The sequence below is a fragment of the Plecotus auritus genome (assembly GCF_963455305.1).
Source record: "Plecotus auritus genome assembly, chromosome: 2".
NCBI lineage: Eukaryota > Metazoa > Chordata > Mammalia > Chiroptera > Vespertilionidae > Plecotus > Plecotus auritus.
This window is the reverse complement of record NC_137771.1, coordinates 95,503,067-95,525,578: the sequence shown is the minus strand read 5'-3', so window position 1 is coordinate 95,525,578 and position 22,512 is coordinate 95,503,067.

Genomic DNA, 22,512 nt, shown 5'->3' with positions numbered 1-22,512 from the left:
ATATGGGGACTCCCTTGTAGGTAATTAACTGTTTTTCTCTTGCTTTTAAGATTTGTTCTTTGTCTTTAACCCTTGGCATTTTAATTATGATGTGTCTTGGTGTGGGCCTCTTTGGGTTCCTCATGTTTGGGACTCTGCATTTCCTGGACTTGTAAGAATATTTCTTTCACTAGGTAGGGGAAGTTTTCAGTCATTATTTCTTCAAATAGGTTTTCAACATCTTGCGTGCTCTCTTCTCCTTCTGGCACCCCCATAATGCAAATGTTGATATGTTTGAAGTTGTTCCAGAGGTTCCTTATACTATCTTCAAATTTTTGGATTTTTTTTTCTCTTCTGATTGGGTGTTTTTTGCTTCCTCATATTCCAAATCATTGATTTGATTCTTGGAATCCTCTACTCTACTGTTGAATCCTTGTAAATTATTCTTTATTTCAGTGTATGCTTAACTTCTGACTGGTCCCTTTTCATGTCTTTGACATTCTAATGAAGATCCTTGAAAGTCTCACTAAGTCCCTTGAAGCTCTCATTAAAATCCTTGAGTAACCTTATAACCACGGTTTTGACCTCTGTATCCAGTGGTTTCCTTGCTTCTATTTCTTTCATTTGTGACATGTTTATTTGTCTCCGCATGTTGGCTGCTTCCCTGTGCTTGTTTTATGTATTAGTTAGAACTGCTGTCTCCTGGAATTGGTAGAGTGACCTTGTGAAGTAGGTATCCTGTAGGTATCCCAGTGGCTCAGCCTCTCCAGTCACCTGAGCCAGGCACTCTAGGTGCACCCTGCATGGGTTGTGTGCACAGTCTTGTTGTAGTTGAGCATTGATTGCTGTTGGTGTCACCAGGAGGAATCCCCATGGAGCAGGGCTTGCTTCAGTTGGGCTTTGGTGCTCACTGAGTCTGCCCCTTGAGTGTGTCACTTGTGGATGTGTAGAGTTGTAATCCTGTAAGGTCTGAAGCTGTCCACTGGGTGCACTGGCTCTGGGGCCTCCTGGGAGGTGTAAAGTCAGCCACTGCCTGGGACTACCCAGCAGAAGCTACAGATAGATCTGCAGATGGCTGCTACTTGTATTGGGCTTGGAAGTGCCCAGGGAAGGCCCAGCTGTGAAGCAAGGCAGGCTGGTGCTAGTGCCAGGCCTGGTGTCTCTTAACAATAGGTATGGGGCTTGCTGGTGCCAGCTGCTGCTTGCTTGCTTGAGAGCTTTTAGGAAAGTCTGAAACCTGAGTCAGGACAAGCCATTCATATGGGAAAGCTGCTGCAAACAGCTTGGGTGGGGCTGCAAATTGGGGGGGGGGGGGGTCTCAGGGAATCACCAGGGCAGAGCAAACAGTGTGGGCCACCCTGATGGAAACTCAGAGACACCTGCCAGTCAGCTCTGGGATGGGGAAGGTTCCAAGAAGAGTGACCCCTTTAAGCACCCCTGTGCCAGCATCTTTAAAATCTCTATGTTCCTCTCTCTAATTGTGTCTACTGCCTTCCACCAAAGAGGTCATCATTACACTAAAATTTATGTTTATCATTCCCTTGCTTTTTCTCTGTTAGTTACCTATTGCTTGTAACAAATTATTCCAAAACATAGCAACTTAAAATTATGAACTTTTGTCATTTCTCATGTTTTGTGGTTAGAAATTTGGGAGCAGCTTCATTGAATGGTCCTGTATCCAGATCTCTTCTGAGGTTTCAGTCAAGACTTCAGCCAGGTCTTCAGTCTTCTGAAGGCTGGACTGGGGCTGGGGAGACATTTCCAAGATGCCACATTCACATGGCTTTTGGCAAGAGGCATCAAGTCCTTGCCACATGGACCTCTTCATTGAACTACTTGAATGTCCTTAGAACATGGCACTTGGCTTCCCTCAGAGCAAGGAATCCAAGAGGAGGCAAGGAAAAAGTCACATTGTCTTTTATGATCTAGTACTAAAAGTCACACACTAGCCCTGGCTGGTATGGCTCAGTTGGTTGAAGCATCGTACTGTAAATCGAAAGGCTATGGGCTCAATTTCTGGTCAGGTACATTCCTAGGTTCCAGATTAGATACCCAGTCTGTGGGGCATATTTGGGAGGCAACTGATTGATGTTTCTCTCTCATATCGATGTCTCTCTCCCTCTCTCTCTCTCTCTCTCTCTCCCCACCCCCCTTTTCCCCTGTCTCAAAAAATCAATGAGCATGTCCTTGGGTGAGCATTTTTTTTAAAAGTCACTCTATCACATAATTTTTCTTTATTCTATTCATTAGAAGTGAGTCATAAATCCAACCCACATACAAGAGAATAGGAATTAAGATTCATCTTTTAAAAGAAGTGTCAGAATGTAAGAATTTGGTGTGTGTGTGTGTGTGTGTGTGTGTGTGTGTGTTTATCTCTACCTAAGTGGAATCACACTGTATATGTTCTGCAGCTTGCAGTTTCATCCAACCTTATATTTTTTAAGATCCATTCATATTGATACATTGTATTAGTCTACTAGGGCTGCCATAATTAAATATCACAGATGGCAGCTTAAACAATAGAAGTTTATTTTTTCATGATTCTGGAGGCTAGAAGTCCAAGATCAAGGTGTCAACAGGGTTGGTTTCTTCTAAGGCCTCTCTCCTTAGCTTATAGATGGCCATTTCCTTCCTATGTCTTCACATAGTCTTCCTTCTTTATGTGTCTGTATCCTAATTTCCTCTTGTTATTAGGACTCAGGTCATTGGGTTAGGACCCACCCTAATGACCTCATTTCAACTTAATTACCTATTTAAATATATTATATCCAAATACAGTCACATTCTGAGATACTGGGGGTTAGGATTTCAACACAAATTTCACAGGAACAAATTCCATTCATAGCACACATAGAGTAGTAGTTTGTTAATTTTCACTGTTCTATTGTATCTCGTTGTCCAAATAGACAAAAGTATATTTTCCTATTCTATTAGTAACAGATATTTTGGTTATTTACAGTATTTTGTTACTATAAATGATACTGCCACATGCCTCCTGGCACCCTTGAACATGTAAGATATATGTATCTTCATATTTACTAAGTTAATGCCAATTTTTTCCAAAGTGGTTGCACTAATTTACAACCCCACCAGCAGCACATCAGAGTTCTCACTGGTCCGCATTCTGGCCAGTATTTGGCATTGTCATACTTTCTAAATGTTATCATCTCAGGGGTGAGAAATAATGTATTTTGTGGTTCTAACTAGCATTTTACAGATTACCAACAAAGTTGAGGATCTTGTCATTTGTTTATGAAATGTTTTTTTTTTATTTTGTCTCTTTATTTATGGGTTGCTCTTTTTTTTTCCTTATTAATTAGTCAGAGTTCTTTACATATTAGTATTGCAAATGTTTTCTAGCCCTTGTGGCTTGTCTTTTTACTTCCTCTTGCCAAGTTGTACAAGTTGTGGCTCCTATTCTTTTGCCCATCTCCTTTTTGTGTTTCCCTCAGGCCCTGTACTCTCCATGTTTTACATACTGTCTTTAGTTAATCAGTCCAATGAATAAACTTTTTACTTACATATTCTCCAGAATCCTAAATCTCTATCTTCAAAATAACTCTGCTGAACATCTTAAAGTTCACTAAAGTCTCCATACTCTCTTTTCCTAACTTGTAAACTTTTGCCCACGCTTGTCACTCTTAATGGAATATCATCTCCCACTCCCCACCTCTATTTCCCCATATACTTTTTATCACTAACTCCTACTAACCTTTCAGTCTCAGATCTCAGGTCTCAGCTTACAGGACCTCTCACTGTGCTCCCATATCACTGTGTAATTGCCCTAACATTGCACTTAGCACACTTTACTGCAGTTAGCTTTTTGCTTGGCTGTCTCCCAAATCAGACTATGAATCCCCATGACATTGTACCTAGTCTCATGTCTGTACATAGTTGACAGGCAATACATACTGGCAGAATTAATTTTCATGGGTTAAAAATCATGCTCACCAGTACAACTAACACATGAGTATACAAATCATTTGTATTATTATAACATGTACATACATTTTGCACATTAATCATCAAAATAAAGTTTAAAACAAACTCTAACTCTGGACCCTAAAATGTATTATAAACATACAAAACCATAGTGAAGGCTCATCAGCAGCCTGTGTTCAGCCAAGACAACAACCCTATGAAAGGAATATTTTGACAGAAGTTTACAGGATCCCCTCAAGGACCCTTGTCCCGCCTAACTTTGACTACGCACACTGCATTTCCTGTAGAGAGAAACGGATTCTAGGGAGAATTTTCTAACCTAGTCACACGTAGGAAGGTGGGAGGGAGCTCTTGCCGCACCCAAGGAAAAACTAAACAAATTAAAGGGATGACGATACTACTTGGCAATGATTCAGTGGTATGCTTTCCCTGGAGTCATTTGTTTGGCATCACTATGTGCAGAGTCAAAGTTAAAAATGTCCATTTGGTACTGAATGAGCAGCTGTAGAGGCAGGAAAGGGTTGGCAATGAAAGAGCTGAATGCTTCCTTTGACTCATTTTCTGGTAAGAGGATCAGATTTACTACTTTGTTTTCTTTTCCTCTGACATAAATCTTTGCTAGCAATCTTCTCTTAACTGGGTCTCAATCAGTAACTTCTAAGTTTATCTAGTGCAAGGTTTCTCAACCTTGTCATTATTAACATTTCAGTCCAGACAGTTCTTTGTTGCGGGGAGTCTATGCATTGTAGGATGTTAGTCAGAGTCCATGGCCTCTGCACCCTAGATGCTAGTACCACCTCCCAAGCTGTGACATCCAAAAACATCTCCAAACATTGTCTCTGGGACCTAGTCTAGAGAGATCTCTTGATTTCCTCCCACTGGCTAAGGCTGCCTTGTCTTTAGCCCCCCCCTCCTCACATAGGGGGCTAATAAATGAATAAATTATTTGTAACCCCTTCTCATATGTCCTAGGGAAAATAACAAATAGAAGGCACAAGTCTGTTATGTTAAATATTTGAGAATGATTCTCTTCTCATAAATGATTCTCTTCTCAGCCTTGATTCACACTTACCATTTTACAACTTTACTCAAAGGTAGGGAGTGACTGCCAGCAACAAAGTTCCCATACCTAAGCCACATATTCAAGGATGCCCCACAATCTGGTGTGGAGACTTGGGAGAATTTTGGTAAGTGAAATAAAGAGGTTGGACATTCTAGGTGGAGAAATGGCAAAGAGGGAAGGAAGGTTTCATGGAGGCACAAACCATTGTGGCTGGAGAAGGAAGTTTCCCTACATGACTATGCAAAGATGCAGCTTTCCCACAGCCCACACCAGACTCTTTGGGGATGCCTTCCTGGATATCACCAAGCCATGTGATTGTACCTGCCTCTGAACAATAAATCTGAACAACAAAAATATTAAAAGAAGGTAAATAAAAGAACAAGAAACAAGGCATAAAAAGGGAACAAAAATTTATAAGAGAAACTAGGTAAAAGGAAGTGTTTTTGCCATTCAGGCTGCTATGACAGAATGCCATTGACTGGGTGGCTTATAAACAACAGAAATATATTTCTTGCAGTTCTGGGAATAATAAGTCCAAGATCAAGTCACTGGCAGATCCAGTGTCTGCTGAGAGCCTGCTTCCTGGCTCAGAGATGGCCATCTTCTCACCATGTCCTTACACGGTGGAAGGATCGAGAAACTTTGGGTCTCTTTTGTTAGGTCCCTAACACAACCTGATCACCTCCCCAAGGCCCCACCTCCTCACACCATCACATTGGGCTTAGAATTCAACATATGAATTTTGGGAGGACACAAACATTCCGTCTACAGCAGGAAGCTATAACTGAGCACTAATCTTAGCTCCACGATGCCAAACAATCAGGACTCACAGAGAAAGTTCAGGACCGCCACTAAAGCTTCTAACCCTAGCTGTACCTAAGGTTCACAGAGAGAGGGAGAAAGCATTTTAAAAATACAGTTATCCCACCCTACCCAAACTCACTGAATCAGAATCTCTGGGCATTAAGCCCAGATATCTGTCTGATAAACAGAAACATCAAGAGAGACAACCTTTTCCATAGTCCTCAGAGGAATTCATGACATATCCTATATAATAAAAGCCTAATATGCTAAGTGTCTGGTCGTCTGGTCAGCCATTCAACCAATCAAAGCATAATATCTAATTATATGCTAAGGTTGCTCAACTGCTTGCTATGACATGCACTGACCACCAGGGGACAGACAGCCGACCAGTTGACCAGCTGCTATGACGTGCACTGACCACCAATGGGCAGATGCTCTAACAGGTAGGTGAGCTTGCTGCTGGGATCCAGCTGATCGGGACTGTGTGAGATGGGCCAGACATGCCCTAGAGCCCACCCTTGGTCCCTCCCCAGCTGGCTAACCTCCTACATCTCTCCCCAGCCCTGATCGTGCACCAGTGGGGTCCCTCAGCTTGGCCTGTGCCCTCTCACAATCCGGGACCCCTTGCGGGATGTTAGAGAGCCGGTTTCAGCCCAAAGGCGGAACAACCAGTTGCTATGATGCACACTAACCACCGGGGCCAGACGTTCAACGCAGGAGTCAGTATGCTCCCACAGGGGGAGCGCTGCTCAGCCAGAAGCTGGGCTCACAGCTGATGAGCACAGTCACAGCGCTAAGGATGTCTGACTGCAGGCTTATAAACAACAGAAATGTATTTCTTATAGTTTTGGGAATAATAAGTCCAAGATCAAGTCACTGGCAGAGCCAGAGTCTACTGAGAGCCTGCAATCAGACCTCTCCTGAGGGCTCCCGGACTGTGAGAGGGTGCAGGCCAGGCTGAGGGACCCCCCAACAAGTGCACGAATTTCATACACCAGGCCTCCAGTGGTTTCTATAAAGGCCACTGGACAATGAAATGTACCATCCTATATAATAAAAGCTTAATATGCAAATTGACTGACCAGCAGAATGAGCAGTTGCTATGATGCACACTGACCACCAGGGGGCAGATGCTCAATGCAGAAGCTTCCCCCAGCCCGCAGGCCCCAAGCCAGCCAAGGTTGGTGCCAGCAAAGCCCCCTCTACCCCCAATCGCCCTGCCAGTTGCCTCCCTCTGCAGGAGGCGACCAGTGGCAGTGGCAGCAGGGGGCAGGGCTGGTGAGTGGGCAGTGCTAGGCTGGCCAAGGCGGGTGCCAGCAGGGGCCCCAATTGTCCCACTGGTCACCCCACAGATCAGCTCTGATTGCTGGCCAGGCCTAGGGACCCTACCCATGCACGAATTTTGTGCATCAGGCCTCTAGTATTCAATAACAATGCTTATCTCATGGCTATCTTCACATTGACCCTCAATAAGGTTGAAGACATAAGGCTATATCAAAGCCTGTGAAAAACTTCCTACTCTGGAAGCAGCCTTTTGCTCATCTCATGACCTGGCACAGGGACAACTATAGAGGAATGAGTGGATAGCATGTGCTTTGGGCTTCTCCTCTGATGCTTGTGGTGAGGAGTAAATAAGGAAGGCTTTGCACATAATAAGTGCCCAATAAATGTTAGCAACTGTTATTATCATTATTCTCAAAGATCAGTGTTCTTATTGGAATTTGGCACAAGCTGAACACTTAAGAAAACTAAAAAGAAACAACAACCAGAATACCTGCTTCCTTTAAACCAGTGGTTCTCAACCTTCCTAATGCCAACACCCTTTAATACAGTTCCTCATGTTGTGGTGACCTCCAACCATAACATTATTTTCGTTGCTACTTCATAACTGTAATTTTGCTACTGTTATGAATCGTAATGTAAATATCTGATATGCAGGATGTATTTTCATTGTTACAAATTGAACATAATTAAAGCATAGTGATTAATCACAAAAACAATATGTAATTATATATTGTGAAATATTTATTTCTAATTACAAATAAATGAAATTTTGTCTTGAAGCATGGTGTAGCATGGGTAACAGTCTTAATATAACAACAGTAAACTACATTGCTACATTTTGCAACAGTATGCTTAAAAAGCCAACGTCAGTGCGAAGGTTGAGATTGCTTCTTTCTCACCAGATCAGAAATTCTCGGGGCAGTCTTTGCAAGAGCACAACGAAGATCATCTTTCACAACAAGTCTACTTCTGTATTTATACTTAATAACCAACAAGCTGGAAAACCCTGTTTCACAAAAATATGTTGCTGGAAATGGAAGAAGAAGGCGCAACACAGTCTCAGACAGAAAAGGATATGACTGCAAACACTTGATCCAGAATTTTGTAACTGGCATTGTAGAGAAATCAGTTCTCGCTGCATCACTGTTAATAAGTTCAATGAACTCCTCTTGTGCTGTCTCGGGAACATCTTCAACTTTGACTGTGAATGGGCTTCTGGCAAGTGCAAATGGGGTGTCAGGCAGATTTGGAAAGTACAATGAAATTTCGTCTGCATGCATGTGCAAGTGTTCTTTCACAGAAATTATCATCGTAATACTTTTGTCTGGTTCAATGTCATGTTCCTCAAAGAAAGCAGATAAGGTAGGCAACATGTAAATTTTATTTTCATCCAATTTTTTTTGCCAAAGCTGAAGTTTCATTTGCAATGATCTGATCTTTTCAGACAAATCGAGGCATGTTGCATTTGGTCCTTGCAGTGATAAATTTAACTCATTCAAGATGGCAAAGATGGCAACCAAGTAAGCTATTTTCTGCAGTTCACTTTTATCGCTGAAAAGTGCTTCAAACTGTGGTCTTGCTTTCTGATTAAAAAACGTTTTTAGTTCATCACGAAGCTCAAAAACACGTTTTAAAACTTTTCCTCTTGACAACCATCTCACTTCAGTGGGAAATAGCAGAGCATTGTTCGGCGCACCCAACTTTTTGCACAGTTGCAGAAACAGTCAACTGTTTAAAGTGCTCGCCTTTACAAAATTGACAGAACTTGTGACGCTTTTCATTACTTCTTGTAACTCTTGTGGCAGTATCTTCGTTGCTAATATTTGCCAATGAATCATTCAGTGAGTTCCGATGACTTTTGGTGACTCACTCAGTACCAAACACTGAAATCCAGATCAACATCCTAGCATAGCTGGAGCACCATCTGTGCAAACACCACAAACCTTTTCCCAAGAGATCTTATGCTCTTTCAGAAATGAACCAATTGTGTCAAATACATCACATGCAGTAGTTGTCGTTTCAAGAGGTTTGCAAAAAAAAAAAAACCAACTCATCTTTAATGTCACCATCATTAATATACCTCATGTAAACCAGTAACTGTGAACAGTTTGCAACATCTGTAGATTCATCAAGCTGGATGCTAAATAATGGAAGTGGAGCAGATTTAATTTCCTGGATTACCTGATCAAGAATATCAGCAGACATGTCATCTATTCTTCTGCTGACAGTGTCGTTAGATAAGGAAATTGCACTCAATTTCGTAACAAATTTGTCTCCAATCATAACTCGAACAATGTCTTTGGCCACTAACAACAGTAAATCCTCAGCAATGGTGTGAGGTTTCATAGCTCTGGCGATTCTGAGTGCCACCAAATATGAAGCTTCAACGGCTGCTACGTTTTGTTTGTGGTACTTGCCACCAGTGTCAAGTCTGGCTCTCTTGAGTCCATCAGCTTTGCTTCTAAAATAGTTGGTATCCTTGCCGGCAAAGCTCGAATGCTTGCTATCAAAATGGCATTTTAGTTTGTTCGGCTTCATAGATTCGGCTGATAGAACTTCACAACAAATAACACATTGCAGTTTCTCAATTCCTGTTGTAATTATTGAGGTAAAACCATACTGTAAAAAATCCTCACTACATTTTCTTTTCTTAATGTTCTTCTCTACACGATCCATTGTCATGGGATGGTTTGCTAATGAAAATAGTATATAACAATAGCTTTAATAATACAAAAGATGATACATGGCATAGTTCAGTCAATACAGTTCATTAAAGTTTCCTATGATTTACCATTCTCTGTGTTGTTGTTTGTTTTTTTTTTCACATACCCGTTACTATTACAAGGGGCCAGTATTCACATCAACCACAGCTGAATATAAAAAGACTGATCAGCCAAAACCGGTTTGGCTCAGTGGATAGAGCGTTGGCCTGCGGACTGAAAGGTCCCGGGTTCGATTCCGGTCAAGGGCATGTACCTTGGTTGCGGGCACATCCTCAGTGGGAGGTGTGCAGGAGGCAGCTGATCGATGTTTCTCTCTCATCGATGTTTCTAGCTCTCTATCCCTCTCCCTTCCTCTCTGTGAAATATCAATAAAATATATTTAAAAAAAAAAAAAAAAAGACTGATCAGCATCCAGATTAAGTTCCCACGGTACAGATTGGTTTTTTTTGCAGTAGCTGATGATTTTACAGTGCATGATTTTATATTTACCCAGTAATTATAATTCATGAAGTGTGGTTTTACCTCCAATACTGCTGCTTTCAACACAGCAGCTGCTCTCTACACAGTAGCTGCTCTCTATACATGTGTGACTGGTCCACATAAGTACATTATGGCGCCAACCCTGTCACATACCCTGTATTTGTATGGGGTGTATGTGATGGGGTTGGCACGATGATGTCATCATGCTGGGTACTCGTATGTGGGCGTATCTGCATGTGGGCATACACGCCTGGAGACAGATAGAGGAGCGGTGTCTCAGTTCCTAAGTCCATCGGAAATATGTGTTTTCCGATGGTCTTAGGCGAACCCTGTGAAAGGGTCGTTCGACCCCCAAAGGGGTCGCCACCCACAGGTTGAGAACTGTGGCTCTAAACCTTCCTTAGTCCTACTCATCTGCACAAAGCAAGCACTCCAGTGCTCAACATACCTTATTTCATTAATCCTCACAACTACCCTGTGGACAAGTACTATTATACCCATTTTACAAATGGAAAGACCAAGAAACAGACATGTTAAACATTGTCAATAGTATGTAGCAGAACTAAATTTCCAACTCCAGGCTGTCTGACTCCAAATTATATGCTGATAACCACCAGGTTTTAAACCTCTGCCAGAGGGTGAGAACTCAGTTTGCTAGTTGAGAGAAAAACCATGTGCTCTAGGTATTCAGAAGGAAGCGACCAAGTTATAGTTTTCTTATAAAAATTAAAGCCTTGCCAAAACCGGTTTGGCTCAGTGGATAGAGCGTCGGCCTGCGGACTGAAAGGTCCCAGGTTCGATTTCGGTCAAGGGCACGTAACTTGGTTGCGGGCACATCCCCAGTGGGAGGTGTGCAGGAGGCAGCTGATCGATGTTTCTCTCTCATCGATGTTTCTAACTCTCTATCCCTCTTCCTTCCTCTCTGTAAAAAATCAATAAAATATATTTTTAAAAAAAATTAAAGCCTGAACTACATCCTATCTCATCACAGAGGCTTGCCCACAAGATTTCCTTTGTATAGGGTCAAAACTCTTCTCAAAAAGCAACTTTGAATAGGGTCAAATGCCAAGCACATGTGAGTTTTACTCTGAACTTGACCTAGAAGACTTTGGGGAACAGGATTTGTTGCCCATCCACATCTATGATGGATGGATGACCCATCAAAAAAGCTCAGCTAGTTCCCAGAATCGGAGTCATCAGATAATCCATCAACTTTCCCCTGTGTTCAGAACATGACCTGTGACATCCTTTTTTGAACTTTTCTTAACTCTTTCTAAAGGGGAGTCATCCCAGAAGTCTTTTTTTATTATTATTTTATATTCCAGTGAGTGTAAAGGTTCAAAATGAAATACGATGTCAATGTGGTAAACTTGAGGCCAGACAATAAGTGCTCAAGTGCTTTACCTATTCAAAGCTCTCTGTGGAGGTGACAGGGATCTCCTGTGTGGTTGCAAGCTGTGACAGACCAGCAGTCAGCTCCCGGTCATCCCCGAAATAAAAGCCAAGCAGCAGCCCAGGGGCAGGTTTTGTTTACATGAATGCACACTTCCTTGGGAGGAGTTGCGGCCTGGACCGCTTTTATTTACACTCACAAGCAGTAGTCAGTAACAGAGGGAGCGCTAGGTGAACTAACATTCTCTAGACATCTTCCTTGGGAGACAGGTTGTCAATTTGGAAAATGATGGCATTTTTAAGACTTTAATAAGGTGATACCTGAAAGCATTTGAAATTCTGGCAGCTGCTGGATATCAAACCCAGAGAACCCTTGGAGAAAGGGAGGCTGCCTGAGGATGCAGGAAGCCAAGTTGCTGGAGCAGCTGTTGAAGCCAAGCCAGCCTCTCTCCACCCGCTCCAAGATCTTTGAAGAACCAGGCGCTCCAGGAAGAAAGGGGCAAAGGAAAAACGTGGAGAGATGGAATAAAAGAAGGGAGCCTTGGATAGACCCCTGTGGACCTGAAAGGGAGAAAAAGGTTACATACAGCATTGGTTGTAGAAATAACTTTAGGAATAATTGAAAAACAAAACTTGAATGTCATCTTGGAGTGTGAGATAGTCAAAATCACTTTTTAACTTCTATTTATAAATATGTTTAATTAAAATTATTTTGACAGCAGAGAAGTCCTCAGCAGGTCATATTCATGGCTGGGAAGACTAGCAGTAAAATCTCTCCTTTAGAATGAGCCAATTTTCCCTAAGACTAAATTGTTTTGACTACTGTAAACTGTAAGGTCTAGAGAATACACCTCCTGTATGGAAACCAGATGGAAATTCTATGACACAAGTAGTCCCCTGGTGCTTACAGAAATTCTAGAACTAGAGACCTTCAGCTGATGTTAGCCAGGAGGAAGATTTCAGAGCATTTACGAAGAAATGATCACTAAGAACCACCATGGAGCAAGTCAAGTCAAACTTTTTTGATAAAGGTTTATTTTTCATGTAATTATTTTTAAATCATAGTCTTTTTTCAGATTATAGAAGTAGTATCCACTCATTATTTTTTAAAGCACTAGAAATACAAATACAATAGGACTCAATGCCCACCATGATCCCAGCCCTTAGAAAGACTACCATTAACTATTTGATATACTACACATTTACCCACATTTTTCTCTGAGTTTATACTATTTTACAAAAGCAGGATTTATGTAGCGGTAGTCTGATTCTTAGTGATTCGTGCTACTGGAAAGATGATCTCTAAAAGTATATCAATTTAAAAAGTAATTTCAGTTTAACTTTCATGTTCACATCTACATACCTAATTTTTAAAATCTGAGTGTTACACTAGAACTTATTATCATCATTTTGATAGTGAGTCAGTATTACTGTTCTCATGGACAATAATAGAAAACATGAATCACTAAATAATCTCACAGTTTGTATAGTTAACAAAAACGATCATACTATTAAGCAATTATTATGTCCATACTAATTTCCAGGTACTCTAATAAACATTTTATGTAAGTTAAATCTTAAGAACAATCCTATGAAGAAAGTAGTAATACCCTGGTGGAGAAAATGAGGCTCAGATAAATAAGTAATGTTCCCAAGGTCACCCAACAAGTAATGGTAGTACAGTCTATATTCAAACCAAAGTTGGTATATATTTCATCCTACTGCCTGCTATTCAAACAACAGGTTATAGTTATAAACATATGCAGATAATTAAATCAATGTACTTAAAATTGTTTTGTGATGTGACAATGTATATTATGGAATTACTAGGGGCCCAGTGCACGAATTTGTGCACCTTGAAAGTAACTGTGGGCTGCGAGGCTGTGGTGGGCACAGGGGCAGGTCCGTGACCCATCCTCCGCCCCCGTCCAGCCCCTCCTGCCACGATCCCTGAGCCTCTGTCTGCCAGCAGTACCACTTCCTCTGCCACTGGTCCCATATGCTGATGGCGCCAACCCTGCTCGCACCCGCTGACAGCTCAGAGCAATTGGGGCTGGCGCCAGCAGTGGGTGCAAGCAGGGATGGCACTGTCAGCGGGTACGAGCGGCAACTGCTGTCCCAATCACCCCTTAGGAGCAGGGGAAGGTGGAGAAGCCCTCAGGAGTGATCGGGGCCAGCAGCTACCACTCGTACCTGCTGATGGCACCAAGCGATCAGGGCCAGTGCCAGGCACTGGCACTAGGTGCAAGCAGCAACTCCGGCACCAGCAGCAGGTGTGAGCACCAGGTGGGACCCCAGTGAGCGGGAGCAAAGAATTTTCAGTAACCACCAGAGGCTCGCCCTGTTGACAGCGACCGGCACCCAGCCTTGGGCTGGTGCCCCCGCACACCTGCTCCACCATCCTACCGCAGCCAATGCCTGCCATGTCCCACGCTCACCGCCTGCTGCTGATGCCTACCATGTTCCGTGCATGCCCCCTGGTGGTCAGCGCACGTCATAGCAACCAGTTGTTCGGTTGTTCCACCATTTCACTATTCGGTCTATTTGCATATTAGGAGTTTATATATATATAGATTAGTGAAAGTAATGAGTTTGGAATCCACTGCCTGGCAAACCTTTTAACCTAAACTCAGATGCAAATTGAAGATGTTATATACTTGAATACTGGTCTTGCAGGGCTAAAATGAGGATTAAACAGAGCAATGCCTATGAAAATTCTCTTTGTAAAGTGTAAAGAGCTATTATGTTATGGATATATGTATATGCCCATCATAAGCTTGATCACAACAGGCTTTATAACTTCACCTTTATAATAATTCTATCAGAATAAGAACAAATGCAGAACTTTTTAGCTAATGAAAATGAAAGACCTCTTTTTAGCTAATGAAAATGAAAGACCTCTTTTAGCAATATTCAAAGTCAGGGGCCTATCCCTTGAGACCAGGTGTGCACTCTGTCCCAGGACTCTCAATTGATTCCCTGGACTTACTGATTTTTTTTTTTTGCCTTTATCCAGGACCCCAGCATCAAGACCAGTGGCCTTTCCAATCTTGCTGTTTCCCAGCCATGCTTTTTCGTAACCTGATATTAAAATATTAAATTAATCTTTATTTTAACAATATAATGCATGCATATATTTTTAAATTAAAACTCAATACAAAAAAATCCTCATTATGAAAAAATGACAGTCTCCTACCTAACTCTCCAGTCTCACTTTCTAAATACTACTATTTTCAATTCCTTTAGCTCTTTCTTCCAATATTTACTGTCACATTTCAAATAATGCTTATTCTGCAATTTGTTTATTAATCCATTTTAGTCTATTATTGACATCTTATGAAAATTAGAATATAGTTTTTATAAACTATCTCCCCTCTACTACTTTGCTCATTCTCCAAATAGGGTTGCATAATAATTTTTGTTGCATGTTTTGAATTAATATTAAAATTATTATGACTATTTAATATTGTTCACTGCTGAAACAAAAGATAAACTATGACTACTATTTTCTGTTATAAAAATATAAAATGGAAAACAATAGAGAAAAATCAATAAAACCCAAAGCTGATTTTTCAGAAGATCAATGAAATTGATAAGCCTCTAACTAGACTGACCAAAAAGACACAGATTACCAATATCAGGAGTGAAAGGGAAAACATCACCATAGATCCTACAAATATTAAAAGAATTATAAGGGAAGAGTATGTACAACTATATGCCAATCAGTTTCACAGGTTAGACTAATGGTCATATTTCTTAAAAGATTCAGATTAGAATAAATAAAAGAAGAAATAAAAAGTATGTCTAGTCCTATATCTATTAAGGAAATGTAATTATAATTTAAAGTCTTCACACAAATAAAAATCCATGTCCAAACAGCTTCTCCAACAAATTCTATCAAATATTTAAGGAAGAAATTATATCAATCCTACACAAACACTTTCAGAAAACAGAGGAGAAAAAAAAATATTTCCATCTCATGTTATTGTTCCACCATTGCCCTGGTACTAAAAAGCAAAGACATTCTAAGAAAATAAAATGGTGGCTAATATTCTTTATGAACATAAGGAAAAAATTCTTAAGAAAGTATTGGCAAAACAAACCAAATAATATTTTTAAAAGATAATACATGTTCAAGTGGAATTCATCCAAGACTTCAAGGTTAGTTTAACATTTGAAAAGCAATCAATATAGTTTGATATATTAACAGAATAAATAGATAAACCTTATGACCATCTCAATAAACACAGAAAAAATGTTGACAAAATTTAACACTCATTTATGATAAAAACTCTCAACAAAATGAAAATTCTTTAGTCTGATAAAGAGCATCTATAAACATTTACATGTAACATTATCCTTACTGGTGAAAGACTGCTTTTCCCCTAAGAGCTGTAAAAGAGAAAGGATGTTCACTCTCAGCACTTCTATTTACCATCGAACCGAAAGTCATAGCCAGTGCAATGTGGCAAGACAAAAGCAATGCAAGTCATACATATTGGAAAAGAAAAAGAAAAGCTATTAATTTGCAAACATCAGTATCTACATAGAAAACCCTAAGGAATATATTAAAAAGCTAGTAGAATTACTAAAACTATTAAGTACACTTAGCAAAGTTGCAAGATACAGAGTCAAGATTTAAAAATCAATAGTATTATTAACAACTAGAGGCCTGGTGCACGAAATTTGTGCACGGGGGGGGGGGGGTCCCTCAGACCAGCCTGCACCCTCTCCAATCTGGGACCCCTCGAGGGATATCCGACTGCCCGTTTACCGGGATCGGGCCTAAACTGGCAGTCAGACATCCCTATCACAATCCAGGACTGCTGGCTCCCAACTGCTTGCCTGCCTGAATTCCTGATTGCCCCTAACTGCTTCTGCCTGCCAGCCTGATCACCCCCTAACCACTCCCCTGCCAGCCTCATTGATGCCTAACTGCTCCCCTGCCAGCCTGTTTACCCCTAACTGCCCTTCCCTGCAGGCCTGGTCACCCCTAACTGCCCTCCCCTGCAGGCCTGGTCACCCCTAACTGCCCTCCCCTGCAGGCCTGGGTCCCCCCCAACTGCCCTCTCCTGCAGGCCTGGTCACCCCTAACTGCCCTCCCCTGCAGGCCTGGTCACCCCTAACTGCCCTCCCTGCAGGCCTGGGACCCCCCAACTGCTCTCCCCTGCTGGCCTGATCGCCACCAACTGCCCTCCCTTGCAGGCCTGGTCCCTCCCAACTGCCCTCCCTTGCTGACCATCTTGTGGTGGCCATCTTTTGTCCACATGGGGGCAGGATCTTTGACCACATGGGGGCAGCCATCTTGTGTGTGGGAGTGATGGTCAATCTGCATATTACTCTTTTATTAGATAGGACAGAGGCCTGGTGCATGGGTGGGGGCCAGCTGGTTTGCCCTTAAGGGTGTCCCGGATCAGGGTGAGGGTTCCCTAGGGGCGTGGGGCTGCCTGGGCGAGGGGCCTGTGGTGGTTTGCAGGCTGGCCATGCCCCCCTGTGACACAAGTGGAGGCTCTGGTATTTGGGGTTTATTTATCTTCTACAATTGAAACTTTGTAGCCTGGAGCAGAGCCAAGCCTTCTGCTTGCTCCATGGCCACAGCCATTTCTGTTGGGATTTATGTATCTTCTATAATTGAAACTTTGTAGCCTTAAGCAGAGGCCTGAGCTGGCCAGGGCTGCAGAAGCTTGGCTTCCTCCATCGCCGCGGGCAAACCTAGCCTCCTGCTCTTTCCAGCTCCGTCGCTGCCACCATTTCTGTTTGGATTTATGTATCTTCTATCATTGAAACTTTGTAGCCTTGAGTGGAGGCCTACGCCGGCAAGGGCAGGTGGAAAGCTTGGCTTCCTCCATTGCTGGGGAAACCCAAGCCTCCCTCCTGCTCTCTGTGGCCGTAGCCATCTTGGTTGGGTTTATTTGCATATTCGCTCCTGATTGGCTGGTGGGCGTGGCTAGTGGGCATGGCTTGTGGGTGTAGCAGAGGTATGGTCAATTTGCATATTACTCTTTTATTGGATAGGATAAACTATCTGAGAAAGAAATAAGAAAACAACATCATTTACAATAGCATCAAAAACAATAAAATACTTAGGAATAATTTAACCAAGGAAATGAAAAATCTACTATAAAAAAAAAACCCACTATAAGACTTTGAGGGAAGAATTTGAAGAAGACACAAATAAATGAAAAAATATCTCATATTCATGGATTGGAAGAGTTAATATTATTAAAATGTCTATACCGAAAGCCATCTACAGATTTAATGCAATCCTTATCAAAATTCTTGTGGCATTTTTCATAGAAAGAAAAAAATCTTAAAATTCATACAGAACCACAAAAGACCTCAAACTTTCAGTTACAACGTAAATAGATTCCAGGGATCTAATGACTGTAGTTAAGCATACTGGATTGACTACTTGAAAGTTGCTATGAGAGTAGAGCTTTAATAACAACAACATGGTAATTATGTGAGATCAAGGATTTGTTAACTAAACTTATTGTATTAAACATATCACAGTAAATATGTGTATCAAATTATCATATTGTATACCTTAAACTCACACAATGTTGTATGTCAATTATATCTCAAAAAAGCCAGGGGAAAATCAACAGCATTTATACAGACAGCAATAAACAATTGGAGAATAAAATTTTTCCAAAAAACTCGACCATCTAATCTAATAAAGAGGGAATATGCAAATTGACAGTCACACCACAACAAAGATGGCAGTGCCCACAGTGGAGGGGGGTTTTTGTAACACAATATGGCTATGCCCACAATGGAGGCCAAGTTCCAGTAATGAACCTTAATGAGCAATCAGCAGGGGCCTGAGGCTGCACCCCCTACCTTGTGGGGCTTGACAGGGGACCTCAGGCTGTACCTCCCGCCCTGGTGCCAGGCCGGGGGACATCAGGCTGTGCCCCCTGCCTGGCAGCGCTTGACGGGGGACCTCAAGGTGTATCCACTGCCCCAGTGTTGGGCCAGGGGACCTCAGGCCACAACCCCTGCCACGACCCAGGCCGGGGGACCTCAGGCCGTGCCCCCTGACCAGCGGGGCTTGGCAGAAAGCCTCAGGCCACACACTCCACCTGGTGGAGCTTGCCAGGGAACCTCAAGTGTGCTCCCCGCCCTGGCCCAGGCCAGGGGAATCTCAGGCCATGCCCCCAACCCCGGTGCCAGGTGGGGGGACCTGAGGCCACACCCCCTGCCTGGCAGGGCTTGACAGGAGACCTCAGGCTGTGCCCCCCACCCTACGGGGCTTGAAGAGGGACCTCAAGGTGTGCCCTCTGCCCTGGTGCTGGGCCAGGGAACCTCAGGTCGCACCTCCACCCCAGCCTGGGGGACCTCAGGCCGCATCCTCCACCAAGCAGGGCTTGACTGGGGACCTTAGGCTGTACCCCCTCGCTGCCTGGCGGGGCTTGATGGGGGACCTCAGGCCACACCCCTCACCTGGCAGGGCTTGATGGGGGACCTTAAAGCACAGTCCCTGCCCTGGCCCAGGTGGAGGACCTCAGGCTGTGCCCCCTGCCATGGCACCAGGCCAAGGGAGCTGAGGTTGTGCCCCCCACCCAGCGGGGCTTGACAGGGGCCCTGAAGCTGTGCCCCCAACCCAGCGTGGCTTGACAGGGGACCTGAGGCTGCACCCCCTGCCTGGCGCCGGGCCAGGGGACCTGAGGCTGTGGCCCTCACCTGGCAGGGCTTGACGAGGGTGGGGCCAGCCGGGTCTGGATCTCGCCCAATGGGGGTGAGGCTGGCCGGGTCTGGGTCTCACATGATTTCAAGGCACGCGTGGGTGGGCAGGGACTTGACTCTGGGTCCCACAGCACGCCCCAGACTCTGACAGGAAGAAGATTTTCATATACATTTTACTAATTTTCTTTCATCTCTGACATTTCTATTATAGAGAAAGGGCAAATAACAATATTAAGATATTTCCTCTAATTAATTCCCTTTTAATGTGCATGAATTTCATGCACTGGGCCACTAGTTTACAATATAAAAAGCATGCAATAACTAAGGATAAAGATGTACATGCTGAAAACTACAAAATATTGCAGAGAAAAATAAAAATTAGACAAATACAGTTACATGTCACTTAATGCTGGGGTGCATTCTGAGAAATGCATCATTAGGTAATTTCCTCATGTGGACATGATAGAGGGCACATACACAAACCTGGATGAAGGTTTGACTTAGGGTGGTGAACACACATGTAATGTACAGATTATGTGCTATAGAATTATGCACCTGAATCTTGTATAATTTTGTTAACCAGTGTCATCCCAATAAATTCAATTAAAAAGAAAATGCATAAACAGCAAGCTAATTATTTCTAAATGAAATTTTCATTTTTAAAAATTTTTGTTTTTAAACTTTTTTGTTAAAAACTAAGACACAAACACACACTTTATCCTAGGTCTACAAGAGTCAGGGTCATTAATATTACTTTCTTCCACCTCCACATCCTGTCCCAGTGGAAGGTGTTTAGGGCAGTACCACACATGGAGCTGTCATCTATGATAGCAGTGCCTTCCTTTGGAACTCCTCTTGAAGGACCTGCCTGAGGCTCTTCTTGAGGAGGTGTCACTCTTTTCAGAAATGTGTCCATGGTGGTTTGTTTGGTTTATTTCTTTTTTTCATCAAATATTTGCTTCTAAGCAGATAATGCACCATGAACATTTCTCTCTATCAATGAAAACCTATTGGTGTTGGGGTCCATATTTTCAAACTTTTTCTTTTATGTATATTTTTATTGATTTCAGAGAGGAAGGGAGAGGGATAGAGAGCTAGAAACCTCAATGATGAGAGAGAATCATTGATTGGCTGCCTCCTGCACACCCCACACTGGAGACTGAGCCCGCAACTCAGGCATATGCCCTGACTGGGAATCAATCCCAGGTCCCCCCAGTCCACAGGCCAATGCTCCATCCACTGAGCCAAACCGGCCAGGGCTGTTTTCAAACTTTTTAAGGAACTTGTTGAGGTCTGGAAAAGCTTCTGCTAAACCATTTGCTCTGAATTTTCTTGGGCCTTCTTCTTTTTCTTCTCTGCAGTTTCTTTTTCTCTTGCTTCTTCTTCAGCTATGTGTTCCTGTTCCTATTCCAACAATTCCTCATTAGTCAACTCCTCAGGACCCACCTCTAGGATCTCTTCAACATCATCCTCATCCACCCAGGTTACAGTTGTTTGCCATTTCAACCACAGCCTTGTTAATTTTTGCAACCTCCTTATCCTTGGCAAATCCTTTATTGAAGTCATGGATGAATCTTTTGAGCATCTTATTCCAGATGTCATTCATACACATTCCTATGTGACATGACCCCACGCCCAAGCAATGTTCTTGATTGCAGTCATAGATGTTGTACAGTCATATCCCACTTAGTTACAAGAAAATATTCTGAGAAGTGTATCCTTAGGCAATTCCATCATGGTGTGAACATCATAGAATGAACTTACACAAACCTAGATGGTACAGCCTACTATGTACTAGGCTTCTAATATAGTCTATTGCTCCTAGGCTACAAACTTATACACCATGATACTGCCCAAAACAACACAAAGTTAAATCAAGCACAAGAAAAAAACAGTAGCCCAGATGGTGTGGCTCAATGATTGAACACTGACCTATGAACTAGGATGTCACAGTTGGATTCCCAGTCAGGGCACATGCCCAGGTTTCAGGCTTGATTCCCAGTAGGGGATGTTCAGGAGGCAGCCAATCAATGATTCTCTCTCATCACTGATGTTTCTATCTCTCTCTCCCTCTCCCTTCCTCTCTGAAATCAATAAAAATATATTTTTAAAACATTTTGCCATGAAACAGTATGTTGTATTATGCCAGTAGTAGTCTCATATATCTTGTATTTATTGTTTTCGCTTTAAAAATATTTTTAATATATATTTCTACTGAGTTCAGAGAGAGAGAGGAAGAAAGAAATAGAAACATCAATGATGAGAGAGAATCATTGATCAGCTGCTTCCTACACGACCCCTACTAGGGATCAAGCCCACAACCTGGGCATATGCCCCTGACCAGAATCGAACTCGGGACCACAAACACTCTATCTACTGAGTCAAACCAGCCACGGTGCAATTTTTTTTTTTTAGTAGAAAGAGTACATTCTAAAGTAATGGTAAAAAGTGTAGTCTAGTAAATACATAAACCAGTAACATGGTCACTTATTGTCATCACCATGTGTTATGTACTACACATTATTGTATGTGCTATACTTTCATACAACTGGCAGCACAGTAGGCTTGTTAATACCAGCACCACTACAAACATGTGAGTAATGTGCTGTGTTACAACATTACAACAGTTAAGACATAACTAGGTGATAGGAATTTTTCAGCTTCATTATAATCTTACTAGAGGCCCAGTGCATGAAATTCATGCACTCGGAGGGTCCCTCAATCTGGCCTGTGCCCTCTCTCAGCCCAGGAGCCCTCAGGGGATGTCTGACAACCAACTGCCCTCCCCTACAGGCCTGGTCCCCCCTCAACTGCCCTCCCCTGCTGGCCTGGTCCCCCTAAGTGCCCTCCCCTGCCAGCCTGGTCACCACCAACTGCCCTCCCCTGCAGGCCTGGTCCCCTCCAACTGCCCTTTCCTGTTGGCCTGATCGCCCACAACTACCCTCCCCTGCCAGCTAGCTTGTGGTGGCCATCTTTGACCATATGGGGGTGGTCATCTTGTGCAATGGCATGAGGGTCAATTGGCATATAACCTCTTTGTTATATAGGATGGGATCATTTTTGTATATGCAGTCCATTGTTGACCAAAACATTGTTATGGTCAACAATGTTGTTAACCAATGTCACCCCAATAAATTCTATTAAAAAGAAAATGTA